The sequence below is a fragment of the Protopterus annectens genome, chromosome 2.part0, assembly GCF_019279795.1.
Source record: "Protopterus annectens isolate FY-2018-M chromosome 2.part0, PAN1.0, whole genome shotgun sequence".
NCBI lineage: Eukaryota > Metazoa > Chordata > Ceratodontiformes > Protopteridae > Protopterus > Protopterus annectens.
The window spans coordinates 8,556,981-8,578,226 of record NC_056728.1 but is presented as its reverse complement, the minus strand read 5'-3'; positions in this window follow the sequence as shown (position 1 = coordinate 8,578,226).

The window sequence follows — 21,246 nt, the reverse complement described above, 5'->3', positions numbered from 1 at the left end:
TACATTACCCTTCAGGAAGGCCCCTGTGGTGGCCACTGTGATGCATTACAGTTAACACCACCACATGTGAACATGAACATCAAGCAATAATGGCAAGGTGTGTATTGGCAAAGCACAACAAAAAAATGACATACTCAGCAGCTACAGGCTACTGTCCCACTTGTAGACCAGAGGGAGCTAAATAGGTGTGGGAGAGAGGTACTGTCAGCAGACTCACATGTAGCCTTGGTACAGGGGAGAAGCAGCATTTCTGCACATTAACAATACAACCCCACATACTATGACATATGCTGTCCAGCACCATAGATGTGCACTTATGTGCATTACCAAACCCCGTCCACATCTACTATCTTAGCTGACATATGCATGTAGATACTCTACAGATACAAACCCCAATACTACAAAATATGCTGCCCATCACCATAGATGTTCACTTATGTGCATTACCAAACCCCGTTCACAACTACTATCTTATCTGACATATGCATGTAGATACTCTACAGATACAAACCCCAATACTACAAAATATGCTGCCCATCACCATAGATGTGCACTTATGTGCATTACCAAACCCCATCCACAGCTACTCTCTTATCTGATATATGCATGTAGATATTCTACAGATATAAGTATGTATGCTAAAGTACTCTACTAATGTGCAATAGGGCCTTACCTGCACGCTCCTCATCCATTGTGTAGGGGACACCCACATCCACAATGCTGGATTCAGCAAGATATTGTATGCCTGGAATGGGTGCACCAAGGTTGGCGAGGAGCTGTTCGGTGGGTGTCAGTGGGGCCTGCATGACTGGTCTTACGGAAGACATAAACAGTGAAACACATCATAGCACCTCATACAATTGCCAACAGTATGGAGAGAAATTGCACATCAACAGTGGATATTTGTTGCCAGAATTCACAATTATACCATACCCCTGTAATCTATCAGCACAATATTAGCTTGCATTGCACTCCTGGCCCTGATGTGTCATATTCTCCCCAATGATGGACAGTTAATTTCATAAACCGCTATTCCCCATTCATTTCTATGTAGCAGGATGACAGTAGCCATCTTCAATGTGGATGGGATGTGGATGTTGCTGAAGCTGTGTTTGACTACAGTGTGTGATGGAACTGTGAGCACATGCCCGAGTTCATGTTGGATACAGACAGGGATGTTATCAGGCCCCATAGAGACTTGCTGTTGTTGCCTTTCAGTAGGCAATATGTACCTGCTCACCACTGATGAGGGGAGGGGTGCGGTTGATGTGCATATCTCCCTATACAGATAGGGGGACAGGGGAGTGATGTTTACACCTAACCCATCTGATGCAGGTTGCCTATAGCCATGGCATGTGTGTATGAGGTGATTTAACACTAGTACAGGGTGAACTGTGTTGTTGCCTCTGAGACTGACAACATATGTGAAGACACCCTTGTGACTGGCCTTGGCAGACTGGATATGTGTGATTTGTAGTCATAGTTAGCCTTACAGGGAGTCACCTACGACCTTACATGCTTATTCAGATAGAGGTGGACATGCGTCCAAGTTGTTGTCTGCACCTATGTGGCCCTGTACAGCAATATAGGAACCTACTATGTGGTTTGTGTATTGCTGCTGTCCACCAAAGGGGATTACTCTACCTTGGTGGCGGTGGGTTTTACAGGTCAGGTATCGCTGAGTCCATACAATTACAGTGGCTATATAAGTGTACACACCCCTGTTACAATGCCTGGTCTTTGTGCTACTGTAACTTGATACCACAATAACTCATTTCAAAACAATTCACACATTTAATATGACATATAGCCTGTACAATTCCATTGAAAACATAACAATCTATTGTAGGAAAACATAGGCAAATTGAAATAAGTACAATAAGCTGGTTGCATGAGTGTGCACACCCTTAAACAGATACTTTGTGGAAGCACCTGTTGAGATAATGACAGCATTCAGTCATCTTAGGTCAGAGTCTATCATCATGGCACATCTTTACTTGGTAATGGTTGCCCAGTCTTCCTTGCAACAGTGTTACAAATATGTCAATTTGTGAGGGCATCTCTTGTGCACAGCACTATTCAGGACAACCCACATATTTTCTGTTGGATGTAGGTCTGGCCACTGGCTGGCACATTCTCAAACTGTAATTTTCATCTGGTGAAGCCATTCCTTTGTCGATTTGGATGTATGCTTGGGGTCATTGTCATGTTGACAGATAACATCTCTCTTTATTCTCCTAATTAGCCTTAGGGTGCTGTATGGTCCTGGTGGTGGAGTAAATAGGGTTTTTTAGCTGCCCAACCTGGTTTGCCAGTAGTAAGGAGGACTTGCCCTGCCTGCTGAAAAACAACATTTATCCACAACATACTGCGGTTTCCCCTTACTAAGGAACTGAACCTATCCTTCCCTCTGCAACAGTCCCCAAGGGAATTTAATTATAAGTGAAACTGCCCGAACTGGTTTGCCAGTAGTAAGGAGAACTTGCCCTGCCTGCTGAAGAACAACATTTATCCACAACATACTGTGGTTTCCCCTTACTAAGGAACTGAACCTATCCTTCCCTCTGCAACAGTCCCCAAGGGAATTTAATTATAAGTGAAACTGCCCAACCTGGTTTGCCAGTAGTAAGGAGGACTTGCCCTGCCTGCTGAAAAACAACATTTATCCACAACATACTGCGGTTTTCCCTTACTAAGGAACTGAACCTATCCTTCCCTTGCAACAGTCCCCAAGGGAATTTAATTATAAGTGAAACTGCCCAACCTGGTTTGCCAGTAGTAAGGAGGACTTGCCCTGCCTGCTGAAAAACAACATTTATCCACAACATACTGTGGTTTTCCCTTACTAAGGAACTGAACCTATCCTTCCCTTGCAACAGTCCCCAAGGGAATTTAATTATAAGTGAAAGTATGTACTTTATACCAAAGTCTATAGACAATTAGTGTGAGATATCCTAGGTTGTAAGTTTACTCTCATCAGTCAGGACAGCCAGCAACCTTTGCTAACTCCTGCCATACCTGTCTCCCCTTCCCCCCCTCTTAGACTACGGGTATTTTACTCTTATCCTATTCAACCTTTATAGTATACTTACTGCCCTGCCATCTTTTATCTCAATATATATTATCTCTGCTATGCAGCCTTTGTCTACTAGAGGGCAACAGTTTCCTTTAGACCTCCATTCTGACTCTAACTTTAAGTAACTCACAGGCTCTCGGATTCCAATATCGTGTAAGAGCTAACACTCCCACTCTTTTCTCTCTTTCTTCTTATATTATTCTCTGCCAACCCTCTCTGTATATTCTATTATCAAGGCATTGTGTCATCTCACCCTCCCCACCTATACTTTGCTTACTGCTCCTCTGATTGTTCTCCTAGGGTGAACTCCTCAGTGGCTCTGACCTTGTTAATATAGAACACTATCTTCTTTCTTTCCACCAACTCTCTCTACCTTCTATCTGGTTAGAATACTCTGCTCCTTCCCCTCTCTGTATTTCCCTATAAGTTCATATCTTTAGCACATCAGGAATGAACTATCTACTATTTTAGCACAGGACCCACCCCCTCCCTTTCCTGCCTAGTTTATTGCTCTAGATAAATCTCGTCTTTACCTGTTGCTATGCATACACTTCTTGCCATCCTCCCTCTATGACATCACTTACCTTATAAATATACCTTCTCCCTCTGGACGCCATCTTTATTCTCCTAATTAGCTTTAGGGTGCTGTACGGTCCTGGCGGTGGAGTAAATAGGGTTTTTTAGGTAAGCTTTCTTTTTGTCTTGTTTAGATGTGTTATACCACTCTGATAATATCCTAGTAAAATACTAATTGTGTGCAGGACAGGTTGAAAACAACTGTGTTGGGAACCTAAGTAGCGTGTCCTATCCCCAGCTATTTTGGAATAGCTTCAGAGCGTTTACTGCACATGGAGTTCAGGTGTGAATGAAGTTATGGCTAGGACACTCAACGGCTCTGCTTTATGCTTAACGGCTATGCTTATATGCTAAGAGGATTCTTTTTAACATGCAACCTAAAATGAAAGGTAAAAAGTAAAAAATGCACCAGGATAACACACAGCAAACGTTTAATCACAGCAAAGTACAAAGTGGTAAGTGCTTTCACAACCAAAGTTGCTTCATCAGACACCACAGTAAAAAATGCACAGGTTTAAATAGAGATTCTAAAATGCCAATTAATCAATAAAAATCACACAATGATTAAGTAGCAGTGAAAAACAATTAAGCCTCATGCTCAAACTAAAAAAAGCATTGCTTAAAAACATTGCTTAAAAACATTGTACAAGAAGAAATCAAATACTATACATGAGAAAGCACTTAAAAACTTATAAAATCATTATAAAACATGGGCAAATACTAGGCAAGAAAAAGTTAAATAGAATACTTGGAAACTAATAGTTAAATACATTAAACTAATTTTCAAAGAACTTAGCTAATCTTAATGCTTGAGATGTCTAGCCTTTAAAAAGGGACCAAGGAAGTAGTAGCATTCAAACCAGGATACTTTTCAGCATTAAGTTTCAAAATCCACTTCTGTTCATGTCCCTCTGTGATATTCTCAATGTCACCACCTCTGGGGTTTCTATGAATATGTTGTAGAACAAAGAACTTAAAGGAATGAGAACGGCCATTGGACATAACATGATTGGCTAGAGCATTTGATGGTTTATTATTACTAATATCTCTTAGGTGGTCTAGAATATGATCTTTAAGCATTCTATTTGTTTTCCTACATAAAAAGCAGGACATTGTACACAAAAACAATAATAGACCACATCTGTAGATCTGCAATCAGTGTATTGATTAGTGATTTCCTGTAAAAGCATAAAATTTAAATACCATATTGGATCTAATAATATTCTAGATAACTATCCTCCCCTCAACATTTTTACATTTTTCACTGAAACTATACAATCCCTAGCCAACCAGCTATCCCCTAGCACCCCATGCTCTCCCGCAACCTCTACCAATAATTCTCCTCAATTTAATTTTCTACCAGTGCCCACTTCACTCATCTGTAACCTCATACAGAAACTTAAACCCACTACACTCTCTGCTGATCTATTACCTGCAGAATACCTACAAAAAGCTGCTAAAGTCATAGCCTACCCCATATCGATCCTCATTAACAGAGCTATTTCTGAAGGAACTATTCCTCTAATCTGGAAAGTCTCTCACATTATTCCCCTGCATAAAGGTGGTAACTCCAAGAAGTTGTCCAATTACAGGCCCATAGCTATTCTATCTCCTTTGGCAAAAATAATGGAAAAATGTATTCACCTACAACTGTTAACCTACCTACTTGATCACAATTTATTAGCACCCTGTCAACATGGCTTTAGACCATTTCATAGCACCACCTCTGCTCTCTTATCCTTCACTAACCATATTAACAGTAAACGTAATAATGATACTCTATCCTCAGCCCTATTTATTGACCTGTCTAAAGCATTTGACATGGTTAACTACCTACTGCTTATAGACACACTCAAAAACTTGTCACTGGACACCCATACTATGCTGTGGTTCCAATCTTACCTACATAATAGGCAACAGGCTGTACTATGGGAAAATACTTTATCTTCCCACCTCCCAGTTGCCCTAGGGGTCCCACAAGGATCTATATTAGGCCCACTACTCTTCTCCATCTTTACAAATGACCTCCATTCTGTAATTTCACAAGCTGACTGTATACAATATGCTGACGACTCCACACTCATATGCTCTGCTACTTCTCAAGCAGAACTTCAGTCACTAACCCAAAAGACCTTTAGTACAGTTGAAAACTGGCTTCTACAAAGACGTCTTATCCTTAACCCCAAAAAAACAAAAATGCTACTATTTACCCCCACCCGCAGAACCTCCCCACTTAACTTTACTATTACTTCAAATAGCGGAACTATAATATTTCCTGAGCCAACCACCAAACTACTCGGAGTACTAATAGATAATAACTTGTCTTTTGAACCTCACATTAATAACACCATAAAAAACAGTAAACAAGAAACTAGGTTCCCTCTATAGAATCAAACCCTTTCTAACACCTCCAGCCAGGGTTACCATTGCTCACACCCACCTTATCTCTACCCTGCTCTATGCCTCCCCATATCTATACCAAAATATGTAGAAGTAATCTGAGTAAACTTTCATCCTCCTACAACAATATTGCCAGATTTGTAGCTGGGTCCTCCTATAGAATTCATCACTGTATCAACCTGAATCAGCTAGGATGGTTAGAGTTGCCAAATCTAATACTTTTTAATCAACTAATAGTAGCCTATAAGATCCTGTATTTACCTCCAAATACACCCATACTTACTTCTCTAGTCATCCCCTATAACAATCTCAAGACCTTACGCTCATCTAATAAACTACTTGTACAAATATCAAAATCCAACAATTCAGCTGGTGACACCTTGTTCTCCAATACAGTAGGTAAAGCCTGGAACATCATCCCAAGCCAGCTAACCTCAATATCCTCTGCCAGCTTATTTAAAAGCAAGCTCCAACCCTACCTTAAATCACACTGGCTATGCCCCTGTGTTAACCCAGACTAAGCACCAGACCATTAACTAGACTCCCATGATTCCTAGTCTCTCATGATCATGGTCTTGTGTTTACTCACTAATTACTAGTGAGCTTAACCTTTCTTAGGATTTTGTTTTCACATGTAAATATGAATATATTGTGGAATGATCATCCACCTTCATATAAGATCACAACTTTGGTGATAAAGAACACTATAAATGCATCCTTTTATGTTGATCTTCTATACTCTATCCATTTATCTCTAGTGTTTTCTTTCTTAGGTTTATGTGTGACCTTAGTACCTATTTAATATAAACTAATAGTTGTATCTAGTTTAGTCTTATATTAAGTTTTCTTTCCCTAATAGAATACATAATATAAAATCCTAGGCTTGTAATATGTTATAAAGATTTATAATACACCATTTCTAATGCAAATGTCTTAGTCATGTTCATCTATTTCTTAGAAAAATATTTCTTTCCCTACTGAAATATAAAATATATAATCTTAGGCTTGTAATATTTTAAAAAAAAAACTTCTTATGTACCAAATTCTACTGTTAATTTCTTTGTCTTAACCTTTTATGTTGTTGTATTTTGTGGAGCTCTTCTCCCCGGGCCTCCACTGAAAATGGACATATATCCAGCTGGACTAGCCCGGTTAACAAATGTAAAATAAATAAAATAAAATTTATCTTCACCTTTCTAGCAGATAACTGAAGGTTTGGTACATTTTTCATGTTTCATATTTTCTCCCCTAGCAGATTTATTTGTTTGTCAATAGAATTGTACAGGTTAAGGGTCAAATTCAGGGTGGGAAATGTTTTGAAAAGATTTTCTGTGGTCTCATGTTTGTATGGTAGGCATGGACAGAGGGTTATAACATAGTTGCACACTTCTCCGATTACAACCTGATAATCATGCCTATTCTGCTACCCATATCATTGTCATGGCAATGTAACAACCAGTACCTGTAAATATTTATGTATGCACTGAAACTGATATTACTCAGGAGTAGAACATGCACAACTTATTTAGATACATAGATAAGTAAGTTGATTGCACAGTAGGCTTTGCTATCACAGTGCTAACCAGGAGGATGTCCCACATTCATATCTAGGCTATTATGTTACAGTATTGTTGTTAACAGACTTGACAATGGTTTGCCTAACATAACACAACTCTATGTGTAAGTAGCTACAGATATCAGGCACACATGTGCTTATAAGACTGTATAGTTGAATGGTATGAACTTACAATATCACATGCATTTCAACACACACTTCTGCAACAGTACTTTGCTATGCACATGCTCTGTGTAGGCCTCATATTTACAAGACAAAATGTGTATCATAGTTATATTCACATGTAACATATGGATATGTACAATATCCCAGTAGCTGGCCTAGCAGTGGCACAGTCAGTGGTGTTTGACAGACACTGTAATAGTTGGCAAATGTCAGCTGTCCTTTCCTGGGTTGAGTCAGGGGCCTGAGTTTTGATCTATGTCACTGCAGAAAGAGCCACATGCTATGGCCATTGGTGCTGTTCAGCAGTACATCACTATAGAAAGTCTTGTTGAGACATATTCTTTCAAACTCCTATTTACTATTATTACAGACCACCTACTGCATTCAATTACATGCTTACTTGTTTCACTTACTTTTTTTAAGTGGATTTGGTCAATAACTTCTGCTGTATTCAGTCATTCTGTTTTTAAGTGTAACACTGTCTATGAAAGAGGTGGTTTGAATAGATGGCAGCTTGACTTTTGTAGGTAATGCTCATGACCATGTGATGGCCTGTGCACCAATTGTTCCCCAGTTGCTAATTGCATGCAGAAAAGCTGTGTAGTTATTCCAATAGCCAATGTCATGGCAACACACTCCTATAATTGATTACTTTATGTGGGCATTGGCCCTTTCCCTTACCTGTAAGGAAAACATCCTGGAGGTGTGTGAGCTACTAGCTCTTACAAGACTTGTGGAGACAAGCCAACTAAATGGTGGAGAAGGTTCAAGACTTAGGAACAGAATGTGAGTATTGCTGTTATATGGTTTGAATACTGCTAGTTTAACAGGGTTAGTCTGAACATGCTACTTCTGCATGGGATTCAGTGTGACAAAGTTCTGTGTCTGCATAATGCTCAACTGTAGCACTAGCCACATAATTGCCAGAGCTTTGCCTGTTATGTTTAAACTTTTATAATCACTGGAGCTTTTCTCCCCGGGCCTCTACTGAAAATGGACATACATCCAGCTAGACTAGCCCGGTCAACAAATGTTAAATAAAATAAAATAAATAAAATGTTTAGTCTGTTCCCCAGACAGGTGTTGTCTTTGGCAAATCAGTAGCATACGCTGGTGATTGCAATCAGTAAATAATAACATCCATTTGTGTTTCTGCCTTCATATCTCTCAGAAAAGATATGTTACAAAAAACCCTGTAACACCAGCAACTTTTTCAGTGTATTACAGCAATATTCCAGTTATGGCCATGTTTGATTATGTCAGGCTTTGTGCAGATGTCATGCGGTAAGAGGTTGATATGTACGGTCTATCATTATTTAGTACTGTCATTCCTGCTGAGGGCAAAGGCTGGACAACATGTGGAACTCTGTACATTCAAGAGGTCAGTGTATAGAGAATGCTCTTAGATGTCCTTGTAACATATTTTATGTGGGGGAGAGTAAGAGATGTTTTAAAACTAGGCTGTTAGAACATGTGAGAGATAACACTGATAAGAAAGAAGACAGTTCTATAGCTGTACATGTTTATAAATCTTACCATGGGGACAGTAGTGGGTTAGAAGGTACTGTTTCTGAAAATGTCTGTCAGTTTGATGAAACAGTCATAAAAGAGCAATTGTTATATACAGAATCAATTCATATTTATAAATGTGATACTTTATCTCCTAGGGGGTTAAATAAAGAGCGTAATTGGAGGCTGTGTATTTAAATATGTAATTATAAGTTTTAATTGCTTCTTGTATGTAAGGCAAGCATTTCTTGTAATGTTTTACTCCTTGAAGGCTTTGACCAAGACATCAGAGTATAATAAACTTGTGCGAATTACTGGCTGGTTGTTTTTCTCATTACTATCTTCAGTTATGTTTGTTTATTTGCTAAGAGGTCGTTGTATGTCTGGCCATTGTGTACAGCCTATCATGTTTTATTAGCAGCATACTGTTTACATACCCTACTTCACTCATACCTAACTTCACAATGGGAATGCTCTTGCTCCCATCCTACATAATTTCATTACCTTAACTACTCTCCACAAACTAATATATCTGTAAATATCCCCATACAGTCTAACTACTCCTAATAATAACTGTAAGAACTACCATATTTTACAGGAACTGTAACTCTTTTGTAATGAAATTCAATGCATTACTCCAACTAGCATCCTCATGAGAACTTCTTACTTATTTTTTTAACTCTCTCTTATTCATGTAATTTGTTATCTTGTATACTTGAGATTTCTTGCATTTATATTTATCTTCAGATTTCATGTATTATGTTATCGTGTATGCTTATGACTCTTGCATTTATAGTGTATCTTGGATTTCATGTATTTTTCTGGAGCTTTTCTCCCCAGGACTCCGTTGAAAATGGGCTCTTTGTGACCCAATTGGACTATCCTGGCAAACAAACTACAAATAAATAAATAATATATTATTTGGACTGGGGGGGCAGATGTCAGTGGCATGGATCCCTTTTGTATCCAACTGTAAAATGCTGCCCCAGTTATGGGTGGTCTATCAGCAGCATATGTCTGTATGGGCATTTTGAGACATGTATGCATATATATATATATATATATATATATATATATATATATATATATATATATATATATACTTTTATACATACACACATGTGCACATACACACACACACACACACACACACATATATATATATATATATATATATATATATATATATATATATATACATATACATATACATACATACACACACACACACACACACACACACACACACACACACACACACACACACACACACACACACACACACACACACACCTCAGTATTTATTGGTAATACATCCTGCATATTATTATACATATATATGTATCATCATACATATCTGTCTAGCTCTCTATATATGTATATGTTTCTTTTCATACGTATATTTGTAGATTCCAATCACTCCTAATTGTACATTGCCTCTTCCCTATTGTAAAGTGGCTGTAATGCATGGTATGTTTGAAAACGCATCAGGCACTTCTGTAGCTCAGATGGCTTAGTGGTAAATTGCTGGTGCTATAGTGTACAGGGTCCTGGGTTCAAGACCTGCAAGGGCTGTTTATTTTGCTGCTGGGCAGAACAGAGGCTGATGGAAACAGAGTGATTACAGCAGTTTTAAGCAGTTGTAAGTGGGTTTGCACGGGTTTGTGTGATGGTAAATGGTGATAACATACGGTTAAGCCAATAGGCGCTTAACCCATGTAGGCTACGCTTAATGATGCTTATCAGTATGCAAATCTGCTTAGCTGAGCTATTTGCATTCATGTTTGGGCAATGCTTAAACCTGATAATCATAGCTCAGCCCTGATAACCATTGCTCACATTCCAGTCTTATAAAATAGCAGAGTAATGACATCATTTAATAAGTATATTTGATTTCCTTTACAGAACATGCTTCTATGTGCTGTCATTACAGTAGCAAGGGGTGTGACTATACTGTATGGGACACTTGTGTATACACGGGTAGTATCACATATTATATGCTTTTAACACTGCTTTTCCATGTAAAATTCGGTACTTGAACCATGCACCCCTGCATGCAAAGCTGGGAGTCTGAGTACTGCACTATCTTGTTCTTGGGGTTTGAGCTGTATGTTTGGATGTATCACCTATTGGATATTAATATGATATTATTATATTAACTGTAGAGTACTATGTTTTTTGGCCATGTCATTGAGGACTGCTTTCATGTAATAATAGCATACATTTCAGTTTCATACTTCTGTCCTTCAGAACATTTATACAAATGCATAATCTGTTTGCTGTCTACTTTCTCTGTCTGTCCTCTGTGCAGATGGGATGACACTGGTGCTCAGGCTGTAATAGACTATACTGCTGAATGGGTCTTAAAAGCTATGTCTGTGTTCATGTAGGATGCAGCCAGAAATGGTATCAGGACTATGGAGACCTCCATGCATTGCCTTTGAGAGGGCATTACAGACCTGTGTGAGGGACATTACAGAGGTGGTGGGCTACAGATTCACAGAGAGTAGGTGGGAATACTTCACAGGACAGGACATTTGGAGACACACCAGCAGCATGGGAGACATTTCTTCAGAATTGTGAACAGATTCTATGTCATTAGTGCTGTTATACACATGGTAGGTTGATAGATTGACAGGGTTTGTGTGGGCATGCTGTTCACAGACTGGCCACATGTTTGTTTGTTATGTTTTGTCTGTTCCCCAGACAGTTGTTCTTGGAAAATCAGTTGTGGACTCTGGGGAATGCAGTCAGTAAATACTAATATCCATTGGTATTACTGACTTCATATTCCTCATAAAGGATATGTTACAACAAACTCTGTTACATCGGCAACTGTCTCAATTTATGACAGCAATATGTCAAATCTACACCTGTGTTTGTGCCTCTGTCCCCAAATGATGTCAGGCTTTGTCCAGATGTCATGCACTATGAGGCCCAGAAGTATTTAGTATCATTATTACTTGCTTTCTTTCCTGCTACTATACCAGTGATGCCATAGACCCACAGACATGTTACAGGGACGAGGCCATAGATATGAGTCCTGAGCCTGTACATTCTGATGTGAACTGTACATTTGAGAGGCCTGTGTATGTCTGGCCATTGTTGACAGACTGTCAGGACTGTGTAGACATGTTATGTGTACATGCTATTTGGGCCATGTATGGAGGGGGTAGATGTAAGTGTTATGGCTCCCTTTTTATCTGACTGTGCATGCTGCTCCAGTTTCTGCTGGTCTATTGGCTGTATGTGTTTGTAGGGACAGACTGAGACATGTCCTGTACAATGGTCAGGATTCAGACTACACTGTGAATTGGGCCAGTATATGTAGGAGTAGTGTGTGAGTGGCAAACCATGATGTATTTGTTCACACAGTCCGTATACTCTACTATTAACTTGACTTACTGGTATGTGACTGTGACTGTGGTGAAATTAGATGTGGGTAAGCACTTTCATACTGGTGTCTGTTTTTCAGTGCTGTTAAATCCCTGTAGTGCCTGATATATTTGCAAATACATGTGTAATTCTCCTTAGCGGATTTGCTATTTCAATTACGTGTGCCATTTCGGTGAATATATGTTATAGCAGACAGGAGGGTGTTGCTGCAGCAACTGTGTCAGCTTATCTACGCCACCATTTCAGATATGTCCCCATTTTCATGGCTTCCACCCACCACTTTGTCAGCCTTGGTCCAGAGTCATTGCAGTAAGGGGTTCTGAGCATACCTTTCAACTGGCTGGATTGTTTCAGGTTGTCCAGGTTTATTGCTCATATTTCTAGTCTGTTTTAAAGATTAGTCTCATTTTTCTGATAAATCACTGTGATGATATGGGGATTTTTGTCAGTAAATGATGACATACATTTCATTTTCAGACCTCACAGCCGTGAGAATATGTATGCTGAAACAGACTGTGTTACTCTGGCAACCTTTTACATTTATAAGGGCAATATTTAAAAGAGGTCCCTAGTTTGGGCCCATTCTGCCCCCATTCTGACAGCCTTTGGACAGATTTGTTGCACTAAGAGTTTGAGAGGTATGATTCTGAGATACAACTCACTGCATGCTCTGAGCACATATATGTATATATATCTATATCTCTCTCTATATATTTGTATGTATATATGTTTGTGTGTGTATATATATATATATATATATATATATATATATATATATATATATACATATATATATGTGTGTGTGTGTGTGTGTGTATATATATATATATATATATATATATATAGAGAGAGAGAGAGAGAGAGAGAGAGAGAGAGGGTTCATAGGTGTGTACTAGGCTAATGGGCCTGAAGTCTTTAGAAGCATAGCCTATAGGATTACCCTGCATTGTGCCATCGTGCCACCTGACCTTAGCACACAGTGCCTCTGTCAAGTAGAGTCACTGGAGTGATCCCTGGGGTGGATTTTCTAATTCCCATCCACTCATCAAGATTTCTCTTGAAGAGGGCCACTGAGGTGCTCTGCTTGACATGTATGGCAAGTGCATTCCATAGCATGGGCACTCTCTGGGTTATGAACCTGTCCCTCCAGCATGTTGTGTTGATTGTGGTAATGAGGTTGAGGTCTGTGGAGTGTGTGGTGCAGAGGGATTTGGATTTCTCTAGCTGTAGCATTTCTAACAGAGCTGGGTCAGACATGGCTTTGTAAGTCGATCAGGGATCACCACTAAGTAGGCAATATGAGACAGAGAATAGTTGGAGTTTTGGGAGTCGTGTTTAACGCCTAGGATCCTGTTTGTGAGGTACTTTTGCAGCCTCTCTGACACCAGTCGTTGAACTCAGTGAGGCCTTTCTGTAGGATGTCAACATCACTTGTGGAGTTAATAATAGCTCCCAACTTGCATTCGACTGCAAACTTTGTCAGCCAGTGTCCCTTCGTGTTGCCCTGGACTTCAGAGATGTAGATACCAAATAGGAGAGGACCCAGGACCAAACCCTGTGGGACTCCACTTGTGACTGGTCAGCAGTCTGACTTGGAGTCAGCTGCTTTCACAATGTGGGTTCTATTTGTAGGTCATTTTGCAACCCACCTAGTGATATAGGGGTTGATGCCTAGCTTAGTGAGTTTTTCCATGATTCCTGAGTGGGGAATGGTATCAAAGGCCTTGGCCTGATCTACGAAGGCTGTATGAAACACCTTGCCTTCATCCACACCTCTGATGACTGACTCAATGAAGTCAACCATGTTGAGGAGGCATGATTTACTTGTCACAAAACCAAACTGTGTTGGATCCAGAGTCTGGAGATTTCCTATATCCCTGTTTATTAGGTCCATGATGATGCGTCCCATATAGCTTTGCATAAGAGTCTCATCAGGCTAATGGGGAGATCATTCCCAGGGTCTGTGGTCACTCCTTCTTTGTGGGGAAGGATGACTGCATCAGTGTGCTATTCGGTAGGGACATGAGACTGTGGTTGAACAGGGAACACAGGTGAGGTGCCTGTTCACTTTGTAGCTCATGTAGAACACAGTCTGGGATACTGTCAGGTCCCATATCTGCTGTATTCTTGGCCTTGGACAGTGCTGTTTTAACCTGTGCAGCAGTAATACTGGGTGCCTGGCAAGCTAATGGTATTGTGATTGGTCCTTCGGGGGGGTAAAGTTAGCACTGAATCTGTCAGCCAGTATTTTGGCAATAACTGTTGGCTCAGTATAGGAGGTACCATTGTGCAGTAACTCAGAGAAAATTTGGGTATTGCCAGGGAGATTCTTTACATAACTATAGATGGCCTTGTGGTTGTCTTTACTATCTGCTGCAATTCTGTTTTCATAGTTAGCTTTGGAGGATTTGATGAGGGATCCCAACTTTTTGTTGAGGCTGGTAAAGTAGTTTTCCCAGTCCTGGGACTTCACCTTATTCCACATCACTTTTCTCCTTCTGTTGTAGAGTTTGTTAATGGCAGGGGACTACCAGATTGGCTTCCTTTTTTGGCAGGTTCTATTGGGTATAGAGGAATCCATGTATTTGTGGACGTGTTCATACATTGCAATGGTGCATGATTCAGTGGTCATGCAACTATTCTCCATTTGCATGAGTGCCATGAAGTTAGCCAGCTCTGTTTGTAGAAGCCCAAAGTTACCTTTAGAAATGTTTTTCATGGTGGTTACCTTTGCGGGGGGGGGGGGGGGGGATTCCATGGTGATTAGTTTGCGGTCAGATCTAACCAGGGAGGAGTTGATTACTGGTGTACAGCAACAGTCACCCATGTTAGTAATGACCACATCAAGGATGTTGTTACCTGTAGTGGGGGTAAGAACAGGCTAGTCCAAGCCATTGGAATTATTGAATTCCAGGAAGCGTTGGGCAAGTGCATTGGTACATGAGTAGCTATCCCAGTTAATGGAGGGGTAGTTGAAGTCAACAAGTGCAACAGTGTTAGGTTGCACCCTAATATTCTCCAGGGTGATTAGGAATGTGGAGTTTGAGTCTTGGGACATGGCTGGGGACTTATAGCAGGCTAAGACCTGAATCATTGTCTTACCCAATGTTAGCTGCACCTGCAATATCATTGATGCGTTATATTGGGCTACCAGTCTGGAGGTGTGTGCATTCTTTATGAATATGGAAACACCACCACCTTTGGAGCTTCAGACCAAGTTCTGGGTCCAGAAGGTGTGGAATGAGTTATATAGCCTGGTAGTGCAAGGGTGCTTTCTGTTACCTTGAACCAGGTCTCTGTTACAGCGCAAATGTCAATGTTCTCCATTTTAAGGGGTGCTTCAAGTGAGTGCATTTTGAGATTTAGGCTTATAGTATTGAGCAGCATGGCCCTCAGATTGCATTTGTTTGTAGATATATATATATATATATATATATATATAGATATATAGATATACATATATATATACATATATATATATATATATATATATATATATATATATGTGTGTGTGTGTGTGTGTGTGTGTATATATATATATATATATATATATATATATATATATTATATATGTATTTATTTATTTTTCTGTATATGTGTATGTATATATTTTAGATGTATATGTGTGTATGTATATATATATATATATATATATATATATATATATATATATATATATATATATATATATATATATATATATATGTATATATATATATATATATATATATGTTGTATAGATTTTTCCACATATATGCATCTCCATAGATATATACATGTATATATAGAAAACCTAACTGATTCTACAGAATGTTTTCCCTACTGTTGACTGACTCTACTGATTGATATGACTGAAGACTACAGATGAAGAATCCACTTAAAACATCAGTTTATTTCAGCTCTAGCACTTCGGCAACCGCCTTCAAGGAGTATAAAACATCACATAACTTACACAGTTTATATACCCTAATACATCTAACAATTAAACAAGCAGCCTAAACCAATTAATCAATAAACATTAAAAAATACTTAATACTACTTTCTCATCAGATAAGAAGCCTCCAGTTACATTCCACATTCAGACCCTGAGGAAATAAAGTGTCATATTTCAAAATGAAAATATTTTCTTTATATAATAACTTCTTTTTATACAAATCATCAGAAAATACACCCTTCATAATATGTTCTAAGATAGTGGCTTGTAACCCATTTGGATTAGACTTGTGAGCCAGCATAAAATGTTTAGCTACAGGGCTATCTTCTTTATTATTTATAATATTCCTGACATGCTCCTGCAGTCTAGTTTTAAACTTCCTTTTACTTTCTCCTATATATACAAGGTTACACGGACATTTCAAAACATAAATAATACCTTCAGTATTACGGCTGTATATATTTTTAACCTCAAATACATGGCCATTTATATACTTAAAAGTTGGAACAATATAATGACATACATTGCAATGACCACAGGGTGAAGTTCCTAGTCTCTGCATGGTCCTATATTGCAATGTCTCAGTGGGATATTTAAATTTATTATGTACCAAGATATGTTTTAAATTCCTACCTCTACGAAATGAAATGTCTACAGACCTAGGCAATACATTTTTTAGGTCCATTGATCTAAACAAAAAATTCCAGTAGTGTTTAACAATATCTATTAAAACATCACTGAAAACACTATATGTAGAGACAAAATAAACTAGTCTTTTCTCTTGATATCTAACATCTAACTTATACCCCTTACTTCCATACTTATAAGTACCAACTTTATGTTGTTCATTAATAACCTTATATATAGCTGTTTGAATACTAGCTTCACTATAGCCTCTCAATCTAAACATCTCACTAGTCATACTTGTTTGTGTCTTTCGGCTTTTCCCGGTTAGGGGTCAACACAGCGGAACTCCGGTCCGCTAATGATTGGCAGTTGATTTTTACGTACCGACTTGCCAGGCCTGATGCACAACCTTCAACAAAGGTATGCCCATTCATGCATGTCTCCACGCAGAAGACGCTCTAGCTGAGAATCGAACCGGACAGCATCTTACTGTGAGGCGACAATGCTACCACAGCACCACTAGCGCGGGTTAATCTCACTAGTCATACTAATTTCTTTAAAAAAGTCCATGTCAGTATTACATAGCCAACTAAGTCTCATACATTCCCCATAGGGCAAGGAGACCAAAGTATGAACTGGATGACAGCTAGTCCCCATCAAATACTAATTACTATCAGAAAATTTTCTATGCACAGACATACCTAAAGTATTGCTGTCCTCCAAAATCAGATGTATGTCTAAAAAAGTTATATCTTTACCCACCTGTATACTGTCAAAAGAAAGTCCAAATCTATTATGTTGCATAACTTCTATAAACTGACCAACATAAGATATCCCACCTTTACAAATAAAAACAAGATCATCTATAAAACGAAAATAGCTAACTACATAATTTAAAAAAAAATCTATATGATATAACCATTCTAACTCATACAAACCCATCATCAGGTTGGCATACATGGGGGCAAAAGATGCCCCCATGGCAGTGCCCTTGATTTGTCTGTATATTTGTTCATTAAACATAAAAAAATTATTATTCAAACAAAATTCCAATATTTCAATAATATAATACGTTACTGGACTATCACCCAAAAACTTTACTGCTTCTAGTCCAAACTGACACTGTATGTTAATATACAAACTAACAACATCAACACTTATAAAAAACATATCTGCACTCCATTGTATTGTAGATAATTTTTTCAAAAAATCAAAACTATCCCTAATATAACTAGGTAAATTTATTACATAAGGGAATAAATATTCATGCAAAAATTTCCCAATATTAGATAAAAAATATTTTTGAGCAGATACAATAGGCCTACCAGGTGGGTCATCCCCACTTTTGTGAATTTTTGGAAGACAGTAAAATAAAGCCAACTCACTGTCATCAGTATTAAACTTTTTATCTTTGTCATTTTGTGAAAAATATTTTAACCTCACTCCCTTAGATATAAGGGTGTCAAAATCATTCATAGCCTTAATATATTCATTTGTATTACTCTTAACATAGGTATTGGTATCATCCAGATGTGTCATACACATTTTATAATATTGAGCAACATTCATCACCACTATCTTACCACCTTTATCAGATGGTTTAATAATAAGATGTTCATTATTCGCTAATGCCTGTAGTTCCTTCCATTCCTTTTTATTCAAGTTATATACCAACTTATGCTTACACTGCATAAAAATCACAAAAAGTATATTCTACAACAAAATTCAACATTTGAGAAAAACACTTTATATGTTCATGTTGGTATGGAGGAATAAAATCACTTTTGCTCATTATTTTATCAGTTTTTAACAAACTATATGCATTATAGTCACTTGCATAGTCAAAGCATTCCTCAGGGTCAGATACACAAGAATAAAAACTGTTCTCCAAACTATCAGATTCTAACTAACTACCATCACCTTCTTTATACTGGTTATTGGCAAAAAATATATTAAATGTATCTTCCTATACAGTCTAAAAATATCACACTTTAATTCACGTAACCGGGGCAGCACTGTGGGTATATACTTAAGACCATAATTCAAAACATTCATCTGATCTACAGATAAAGACACACCAGAAATGTTATGAACAATAGAAATTTTCGTACACTCAGATGCAGCAGTTATATGGATTGTTTCACCCACATCTTTGTAAACAAAAGACACAGAACTGTCAGGAATATCTTGCACAACATTATTTACAGTCACAATAATACCATTTACTTCTCTTGTTATCATTGAAACTGTGTCCTTCTCGATTGTTAAAGTTCCCAGACTGAAATCTTCCTCTCTTCCGCTCACTCTGCTCTCTCTGCTCTTCCTGAAACTGCTGGTTCCCTCTCCGAAAATCTGAGGTTAATCTAGATGGATTTTGAGCTGCTGGTAATGCTGGAAAATGCTCTCCTTCACCTCCACCATTAGAGGAAACACCCAAAACATCTGAAGCAAAAGACACACTCCTAGAAGGAGCTGGTGATTTCTTAAAGGGACCAGAGCCTTTATTACAATGAAAATGTGTTGGTTTTTGCCATAAAAAGGCATGATTACTTTGATAGTCTTTTAGATATCTTTTCAGTTTTGTGCATTTCTGATCAGTAAGTTCTTTTTCATATTCATCTAAACCAATATTTACATCTGCTAAAAACTTGTCAAACTACATAGATGTAAGTGTTTTAGATAAGTCATTATAGGCAACTACTGACTGATATGTTTGAAGAAGCCTCATTTTTTTTTAGGGTTCACATGGTGTAGTGGTACATTACTCTGTCTATAATATACAGGGCCCTAGGTTCAAAACTGCTTATTGGTATTTTATGGTCTGCTTTTAGTTCAAGCAAAGCAGGACAGTGGCTGCTGGAGACAGTGGGATAAGGGCAATATTTCAAATAGGTCCATAGTTTGGGCCCATTGACCCCCATTTTGACAGCCATTGCACAGATTTGTTGCAGTAAGCTGTTGGGGGTATGGTTCTGAGGTATGACTCTACTACATGTTATGAGTACATATATATGTATATATATATAACCCAAGAACAAAATGGTGCACGCCAAAATGAATGTGGTGCTCAGAATACACACACAGTTCAAAAAATCACAAAATCCAGCACTTGCAAATAGATCAAACCTTGTTATATAAATTCCAAAAAGAAGGGGCCCAAAAACACTTAAATAAGTGTGAGAAACTAAAAGGAGACCGTAAAATACCAATAACTTAAAAGAAGGAAATGGTCTAGGCACACTGAAAACAGCTCACAAATAACTTATTGTAAAAAATTCCACACACAAGCGCTTTCACCCTGACACAATGCAGGGCTTTTTCAAGTGAATGAAACAAACTACAAAATCATCCATTTAAATACCCTTATTCCCCACAAAAGGCACCAAATTGTTTTAAAGGTATATACCCTCCCTTTGTTTAAGATATCAACAGAAGCAACTATGTACATTTTCCCAAAAAAATACAACTTCTATAAATCACATAGATTAAAATATTGCTTAAAATATTGCACATTCCCTTCTCTGATTAAAATGAAATAAAAAATATAAAGGATTAATAAGATGTTGATGAACCAACTAAGAATAAGAAAAGAGCATCACAAGGGAGATGAGGCCATTTTTAGGCAAGCTAGTATTTACAACTCACCTCTGCACCCAGCATTGCAGGTGTTCGAAGCAGTATGTGCATCTGATATTTATGCATTTAGTACTGATAAAAACAATAGGAAAAGATGTGGGTACAAACCAAACCTAACCATTAAGGAGAAGGAAATTTTGGAGGAGTTAATGGCTGATAAGGAGATCCGCATTATGAGACCTGACAAAGGGGGAGGAATGGTTCTGGTCAGCACTATTGATTATTCAAGTAAAATCTTAGAAGTGTTGAATGACACTAGTGTCTATGTGCCAGTATCTATTAATGAAATCAATATTTCATGTAAGAAGGTGGACCTGGCAATAGAGGAACTGATATTGGAAAATAGACATG